The sequence below is a fragment of the Marmota flaviventris genome, chromosome 3 (assembly GCF_047511675.1).
Source record: "Marmota flaviventris isolate mMarFla1 chromosome 3, mMarFla1.hap1, whole genome shotgun sequence".
Taxonomy (NCBI): Eukaryota; Metazoa; Chordata; class Mammalia; order Rodentia; family Sciuridae; genus Marmota; species Marmota flaviventris.
Genome location: NC_092500.1, coordinates 10,661,166 through 10,669,857, shown reverse-complemented (window position 1 = coordinate 10,669,857; position 8,692 = coordinate 10,661,166). Strand labels below are relative to the sequence as shown.

Genomic DNA, 8,692 nt, shown 5'->3' with positions numbered 1-8,692 from the left:
AAAATTGTATAATCCAAAATATACTCAGTCGTAACCTAGTGAAATAGGATTTAATATGCCTGTGGAATGTGTTGGCTCAGAAATGTATGATTTTGTAAAACACAGAAAGCACAGCCATAAACACCCAACACCAGAGCTGCATCACCTGTGACCCGTGTGGGCTCCTCTGTCAGCTGCCTGGTGCTGGCTGGGAAAGGACCCCGTGAAGTTTTCACATTTTGCCCCCAAAACACATCGAGGCGTCCCTGGGGGAAACCATTGGAGTTTACTAGATAGAACAAGCTCAAAATAAAACTCTCCAGTGCACAATCGATGACTCCCATCACGAATGGCAGAAAAGAGACCAGAGATGTGGAGGTGTTTTTCCAAGTGGCTTGTCACATAGAGAAGCCAGGCACAGTTGTGCCACTGCCCAGACACTTGCAAACTAGCCACACAGGGAGGGACAAGCCGCCCGCGGCAAACAGGTGAAGCTCGTTGCAAAATTATTTTCTCTTTTTCCAAGTCACACTGCAGGTGGAGGGGACCCTGAAGTTAATGGCCAACAACACGGAGGATGGGTGACTCCCGCGGGCACCCACCAACACACACTTCACTTCACCGGCACAGAAGCCACTGCCGAGCAAGAGCTGGGGACACCCCACTTCTGTGCCTCAACAGAACCCTGCTGCCCAGGAAGAGGCTCCGTGCCCTGCTCCAAGCCAATCCTGAGACCCTGCTCCCGATGTCCCAGGCTCCCTTGCAGCGAGGGAAGCCCTGTGAGCCAGGTGACCAGTGAGACGGAAGGAGAGAGCAGCAGGCGGGTTCGCGGAAAGTCTTTTCTTCTCACGTGTCAGAAGCCAGGCACCCCACACGGGCGGGGCCAGACTTTTCCGACCTGGACTGGGGCGGAACATTGATCCAAGCCATCTTGCCGGCCTCAGGCTTCCTGTCATAGAAGGAAAACGCCCCTGTGTCCCCAAGCCTCCTCCATCTCTCCTCCCCATCTGCCCTCAAGCCACAGTGACCTCCGATCCTTTGCGAGGTGTCCCCGACATCCACACTCCTCCTTCTGAGGCCACTCTGTCCCTTCCTCTCACCAAGGCCCAGCTCCACTGCCCTGGGCCTGTCCCCACCACTCCCTGGGGCTGCCCCTCAAGGGTCCCCTCCCCCTGCTTCCTTTGCATTTCCCCTTCCTGGGCTTCCGGCCAGCTGTGCCCAGCCACTGGCCACTCCCTCCACCTGGGAACCTCCTCTGGGCTCCCAGGGCCCCAGCTCTCCTCCCAGAGGCCAGGGTGTTCACTGACCTGTCCATTGTTCTACCTCACCACCTGAAACAGCGCCTGGCCACTAGTCACTGAGGAAGACTCTGCGGTTGTGTCCCCAGTGTACCCCGCCCTATCTTCTGCAGGAATAAAAGACACAGCTATTTAGATAGGTGCTTGCCACGCACATAGACGGGGTCACATGACTGGATTCTGACCAATGGAATGAGAGCAGAAACAATTTCCGGTTAATGCCTTCAAAAAGAAAGGTAGGTACCTCCCCTTCATTTTCTTGCCTCAGCTGAAAGGCAGATGCAATGGCAGGAGCTAGAGCAGCCATCTGCAGACAGCACTGCTCCTGTAGGCTCAGATCGTTTCGCAACAGAGAGGTAAACATCAGCCTTATTTACATCCCCACCTTCGGGCAGAGACCCAGCTCTCAGAATGCACGAAAGCAATTGTAGCTCGATTTTCTGTCACTGTCCATACGTGAGGGAATGTGCTGCACATTTTATTTGGGTCTTGCTCATCGCTGTCCCTGACACCGTAGGGAGGACGTTTTGGGGTACTCTGATGGCTGCCTTGTGAGTCACGACACAGACTGGACAGGGACACAGGGATCCAGACAGAGAGCATGCCTGTCACGTGGCCTGCGGGGCCAGGCAGTGCCACCTTGTTGGAGGCCCCGGCTCCGGGATGCCGCACTCCGCACTCACCCACGAGTGCAGCCGGCGGGTCAGGGCGCCTCCCGAGCTTCCTGCTGAGAAAATCACAGCCGAACCAGGATCCCTGGGTGGACGTCTTTCCAGCCAGCCATCAGAAGGGACAGGAAGGACGAAGATCTGCTCTTCCAGCCCCAGATCCTCCCTGTTGACTGGAGGTGCACACTGAGCTTTCTGAAAAAAAAAAAGACAAAGCTCCAAAGCCGTCCTCTGTGGCACAAAAGCCCTTCTCGTGACTCCCCCACCCCCAGGACTGGGCACCGAATCCAGGGGCGCTCTGCCGCCAGCTGCACCTCCAGCCCTTTTTATTTGTAAGTTTGAGACAAGGTCTCGCTAAGTTACTGAGGCCAGCCTCGAGCCTGCACTCCTCCTGCCTCGGCCTCCTGAGAGCTGGTTACAGGTGCGTCACCACGCCGCGTCACTCTCAGCAACGTGGCCAGCCTCTTGAGCCACCTGACACTGTCACCACAGAGCTGAGATACAATCTACACCTGTGATACAGAGATGCCCGAGCTGTAAACCCAACTGCGGGGACTCCTCGACCCCGAGGGCTCCTCTGCCCCAGGGATTGACCTTCTCCTCTGCTCAGCAGGAGAAACCGTGAGCAGCATAAGCCTATGAAACCCCGTCCAAGCCGCTGCCCAACAAGCAGGAACCCTCTCCGGCGTGAAATGCAACCAAAGCCAGGGTCAGGCCGCTGTCCCCAGGACTCCCCAGCCGCGGAGTGTGCCTGTGTGTGGCGTCTCCTCTTCTGATGGGCACTGAAGGGAAATTCCGCGAATAATGGCTCCTCTGTCGCCTCTGGGGCCGTGTCCAATCCCCAAAGCGCAGCGCTGCTGAACGCCACCTGGCCCTGGCCAGCGCCCTCCGACACCCTGCCGCATTCAGCGAGATCAAGGGTAAAGGAAGGCAGCGGCCTGCCAGGGGACCGGACGCACTCCATCCTGCGAGTGAGCGGGGACAGAGGGTTGGAGAGAGACTTCCCTTTGGGTGATCCGAGGCTACTTCTGAAAACTGTGGTCAAGTCTAAACAACCTAAAAATGAACCGTTCTGACGTGAGGCCTGGGCTCGAGCCTCAGCTCTGCGTACAGATAAATGAATAAAATAAAGGGCCGTCAACAACGAAAAGACAGTTTTAAGATGTACCGTTTCGGTCCTGTTGAGGCGTGCGCTCCAGGGGCGTTAAGTCCCCTCGTCACTGTGCAGCCAGCACCACGGCCCGTCTTCGGAACTTTGCTTCACCCCGATGTGAGTTCTGAACCCCTTGAGTGAGAGCTCCCCTCCCCTCCGTCCCTCCCCCAGGCCTGGCCACTTTGTCAACTGTCCCAGGGACCTTGTGTAAACAGAACGGACAATGTTCACCCTTTACTTCTGGTTTCTTCCACTTCGCATGTTTCCAAGATCCATCCGTGTTGTAGCCAAGCATCTGAATTTCATTCCTTTTTTAGGCTGAATAATAGTCCCCTATACATAGAGTCACCTGTTCCTTATCTGTTCCTCTGTTGGCCACTTTGGCTGCATCACCTTTTGGCACTGGGAACGTGGGGTGCACTTGTCTGTCTAAGTCCCTCCTCTGGGTCCCTTCTAGGATGTTCCCACTTCCATGTGGGAAGTCTGCATTTAATGTTTTTGGGGGGTTTTTTTTGGCAGTACTGGGGATTGAACCTGGGGCACTCTACCCCTGAGCTACATCCCCTGCCCTTTTTAAATTTCATTTTGGAAAAAAAGAAAAGAAAAAGAAAAAAAGAAATAAATTTCATCTTGAGTCAGGTCCTGCCCAGTTGCTGAGGCTGGCCTTGAACTGGGTGGGGATCCTCGAGCCTCGGCCTCCCGAGTCCCTGGGTCCCAGGCGTGGGCCACACCTGGCGGTGCTGGACTTCCTAAGGAAGTTCCGTTCTGCTACACTGCGCGCACTGCGCTGCTCCGTGGGACGTTCCTTGCTCATTCACTTCGACTTGTTCAGCTTCGGCACATCTTCTCCGGATCTGACTAAGCTGGATCTGAACAGACCCTCCACTTCCCTGTCCTCAGGCTTGCTTTTATTGCCATTTTAGGGGTCACCCTGCAGAGGGTCCCAGGCGTCCAGCTAAAGCCCGGTGCTCTGGGCGTCTCCAGCCCCAGGTTCTCAGGTTGCCGACTGCGACTTGAAGGTCCTTTGTGCTAGGACCAGGACATGTGGCCCTCACCCTGAGGCTGGGGGACAGGGTCTGCGAGGGGACTTCCAGGCCGCGATGGTGGATGGGGACCAGGGTGGGGCCACGTTCCCCTCAAAACCTCCGGGGGAAACCGCTGGAGGTGGGGTGGCTGGGGAGGGGGAAGGGTTCGGCCAAGCAGTGGGGCTGTGGCAACGGAAATGGGGAGGAAGAGGCCGGGGTGGGGGCAGATGAACCGGAGAGACCAGAGAGAGGCCAGGTCCCCCGCCCGACGGGCTGGGCTGGGAGCTGGGCCCCATGTCCCCAGGGTCAGCACGCCTGGCCAGGCTGCCGGGGAGGGGGGGCTACCTTCTGCTGAATCTGAACGGGCCTCCACTTCCCTGCCCTCTGGCGCTTGCTTTTATTGCCACTTTAGGGGTCACCCGGCCAAGCAGTGCACCCCCTGCCGGGCTGTGGAGCCCCCTCTGCGTGGAGACGTGGCAGAGGTAGCTCAGAACACTGAAGCCACCCGCCCTTCCCTCGGGCCTGTGCCAGGGCCAGTGAGTGACCTCTGGATGTCCAAAGGTCCGGAACTCCACCTCAGAGCTGAGCTTAGGCCTCGGACCACCCTGTGTCTTTACCCCATAAAGACTCCCAAACCCTGCCCTCGGCGGGACACTGGACCCCCCTCCTCCTCTTTGGCTGCCTTGTGAATAAACCCTTTCTTGTTTGCAAACCTGGTCATTGTCGTTCTGGTGTCCTGGGCCATGAGCACACGGGCCTCAACCCCAAACACCAGTGGCCTCCCCAAAACCTCACTGCCACACAACATCAGCCCCCACCCACTAGGGGCTCACTTGGGACGGCTGTGTTCTAGCACTCTCCAGGGGTGAACACTGGACCTCAAGACAACCCCCACTTCCCAGGTGAGGACACTGTAGCTCAGAGAGGCTGAGTAACGTCCCCAGGATCACACAGCCCAGAAGTGGAGAAGCCCACGCTTGTCGCCCCAAACTGCCTCTCTAACCACAGGAGTCTTTCCTGAGGGCCCTCAGGAGGGACATCACACTCTCCACGAGATCCAATGTCTCCTTCCCACGTCGTCTTGGAAGTGGGGCCACAGCCAGAGAATCCTCAGCTCTCGGGCTTGGTCCCTGGTCCTCCTTCCCTCTGCACAGACTCCTGCGGCTCCGGCCCCCCCTCTGCAGGGACAAACTCCTCTAAAGAGAGGCTGGCTGGCCCAGCCCACCCCGCGGCCTCCGCCTTCTCGGGAGCCGTGAGGGCTGCAGAGAACAAACACTTCCCTCCTTTGTCACACTGAGTAATAGACTCTTGAAAAATCACGTTCTGGAGGATCACAGCTGAGTCGTATAAGCTGGGACTCTCCATCAAAGAGCCTCGGAACCACCGGCTAATGGAATCTCAGCCGGTGACCAGAGATTCCAGGTCACTCCAGTCTCTCCAGGGCTGGGCTGAGGCAGTGACACGGAGCAGGGCAGGGAGACGGCAGGGCCGAGAGGGAGGAAGCCTTGGGGGACAGGAAGGGGAGGGAGAGGCCCGGCCTGTTGTCACGCTAGAGGAAGCCGTTGGCGAGCGAGGCTGGCTCTGTTACTGATGGTTTTTAATTATGTAAATCAGCCCAGGGCCTGTGCCTGGCACAGGCTTGGCATCCATCAGCTGGCAGCAGAATTAATCAATAAATAACCAGCTGGATGGGGCCCGGGCCTGAGCGCCAGCCACGCCCCACCCCCACCCAGCTGCTGGCGGGGGAGGAGAAGGAGGGCCACAGCCCAGGGCCATCAGGGCGTTGCACACGCGTGTACAAACCCGCCCGCACATACCAACCAGGCACAGTAGCAGTGGCTTCAGACTGTGCACATGTCCGGGCAGACACACCTGTGTGTGCAAATCACACGCAGAGTCAGAAGCAGCAGTGCCCCCGCCCCAGCCCCATGGGCCTCAGAAGCCCAGCAGTAGGAGATGAGGTCCTCGTCCAACCTCGCCCTCGACCCCTCTTGGCTCACAGCCACAACACCCTGTGACACTGGCCGGGCTGGGCCCGGCCGGTGGCTTACAGATGAGGAAACTGAGACCCAGAGGAGGAGCCGGCCTGAGGTCACGTCCAGGGGCTCCTCCCTCTGCCAGCCCCTGCCCCCCTCAGATGCAAAGAGTGGGAACGGAGGGGCATTGCTGAGGCCAGGTCCCCTCCAGAGAACAGGGCCCTTGGTGACCTGGCAGAGAGGGCCGCAGGCAGCAGGGAGGCTGGCCCGGCCCCCCAGCTCCCAGGGTGGCTCAGCGCCACCCATAAACCTCCCCTCGGCCTGGCTGCTCCTTGCTCATGCTCCAGCGTCAAGGGGAGGGGACTCCCATCGCTAGTGGCAGGAGGGAGCTGGCAGGGAGACGGTCCCCTCTTCCCCTTTCTGCCTCCAGCTGCCCACGGTCTCTGCTGCCTGATTGGGGACCACTGAATCCTGAGTCAGAGATGAACCGAGGCATAACGATCTCCTGACACCCAGCACTGAGTCCCTGTTCTCTGGGCCTGGGGACCGTGCAGTGGGGGCCAGCTCTTGGCACCCACTTCCTGAGCGTCAGCTGAAAGGCTCCTGGGAGGCAGGGAGAGGGAGCAGGGAGATGGCCCAAAGGAGACCAGGAAAGGGCCTTCAGGGCTCCTGGGGAACCGCCTTTGCGGACCACCCACTTCTTAAAGCAGCTGAGCTACACCCCCAGCCTTTTTTTATTTGAGTCAGAGTCTCGCTGAGTTGCAGAGGCTGGTGGTGAACTTGGAGTCCTCCTGCCTCAGCCTCCTGAGTGCTGGGATGACCGGTGTGCGCCACGGCCCCCAGCTGGCTTTTCTTTCTATGAGACAGGGTCTCACCGTGTTGCAGAGGCCGGCTTTGAACTCACGACCTGCCCGTGTCCACTGAGCTGGCCTTTCTTACAAGTTGCCAGCTAACGCCGCGACCGCTGGTGTGGGGGCCACGCTCTGAGAACCCACAGCCCATGCGAGTGCCCACTAAGCAGCTCGACTCCGCTGACCCCCCAAACTCTCTGAGTGAGGGAGGTGAGCCAGGGCCCAAGGCCACACAGGGAGAGAGTGGCCCACCAGAACGGGGGTCCTGAGGTGGAGGAGGCTCCATCCCCACCCACCTGCCCCCCTTCTACTCCTATCCCAACCCCCATCAGGAGCGAAAAGGCGGAACTGCCTTCCTGGGCAGAAGTGATCTCTTAATCTCTTGGGCTTTAATCTTGCAGCCCAACGTAAACCCAAATCCTCCCAGGGAAAGGAAGGGGGTGGGGACACTGATCTGCCCTGGAGGGGGGGGTAATCTAGGCTTTAGGGTCTCACTTGGCCACAGATGTCCCACCCCATCCTCTGGGAGCTCTGGGGGAGGAGCAGAGGCAACGGGAGAGGAGAGGCAGAGGCAGCCAGAGGGGGAGAGGAGATGGACTGAGCCGTTCAAAAGGCCTCACCGGCAGGAGGAGTTTCCTTGACCAAGAGGCAAAAGTATTAGCATAAAAGAAAAAGCGGTAAACAGGGCGTCATGAAAATGGAGAATTTATAGTGAGCACAAAACACCCTTAAGAGAACCGAGAGCCTCTCCCGGGTCAGGAACGGTATCGCAATGCCTGTCCGGATGCGAGGGAGGACCAGCATCACTTCACATAAAGCACTCCTACACATGAAATGACCCACAGTCTTAAACAGGCAGAAGATACGAGAGGCACCTCACCAAAGAGAAGATGCATCCAAACAGCCAACTCGCACTTGAAAAGACGTTAGCAACCCTCAAGAGACAGGAAACGGAAACCCTCCAGTTACCCTTCATACCCAGCAGGAGGGGCACCACTTGAGATTGAAAATAGCAAGTATAGGCTGACAGAATCACCTCCCGTCACAGCTGGTCCCAGTGTCACGGCTCAGCCACTGTGAAAACCGTCTGGCCGTCTCTTACTGCTCTGGATGGGATGTTGTGTCTCCTACAGAATCTGCACTGAAACTTGGTTGCCCGTGTGAGAGTACTAAGGGGGGTGCTTAGGGACGGTTTTAATCACAAGGGTGGGGCCTCCTGGACGGAGTTAGCGCCCTTGTGAAGAGGCTCGAGGGAGCTGGTTAGCCTTTTGCTCCTCCGGCCATGTGAGGACACAGCAAGAAGGCACCAGCCCTTGCCAGACGCCGGATCTGCTAGCACCTTGATCTTGAATTTCTCGGCTTCCCGCGTTGTGAACAGTGAGTTTCCATTATCCATTGACTGCCCAGCTTCAGACAGCTGGTCACAGTAGGAAGGCCCTGAGACACCTGTGCCTGACCTACCCATTCTGCTCCTAGGAATTCACCGGGAGAAATGGAAGCGTCTGTCCACACAGTGACAGGAGGCTCCCTGCAACAGAAAGCCACCCAGACGTCCATCAACAAGTCCCTGATCACCACCGTGGAGCCCCTCCCCGATCCTGGACACTTACCCCTGATTCGTTATATGGAAGAGACACGAGGCTCCGCGTGGCATGAGCCACTAGTTTCCCAGTAGTGAGACGCGGTTCCTCACGACTCCACCCACGGAAGACCTAGAGGTGGACATCACTGAAACCCCTGCC

At 58.1% G+C, this 8,692-nt stretch overlaps 1 long non-coding RNA gene across 1 annotated transcript; it reads right to left on the bottom strand.

The window, feature by feature from the left end:
• Positions 1-246: 246 nt before the first annotated feature.
• Positions 247-8,257, bottom strand: LOC114093287 (uncharacterized). Its single transcript, XR_003582875.3, has 3 exons — positions 7,831-8,257; positions 1,287-2,140; positions 247-928 (listed from the first exon to the last, which is right to left on the bottom strand). It is a non-coding gene; the product is annotated as an uncharacterized lncRNA (long non-coding RNA).
• Positions 8,258-8,692: the final 435 nt, after the last annotated feature.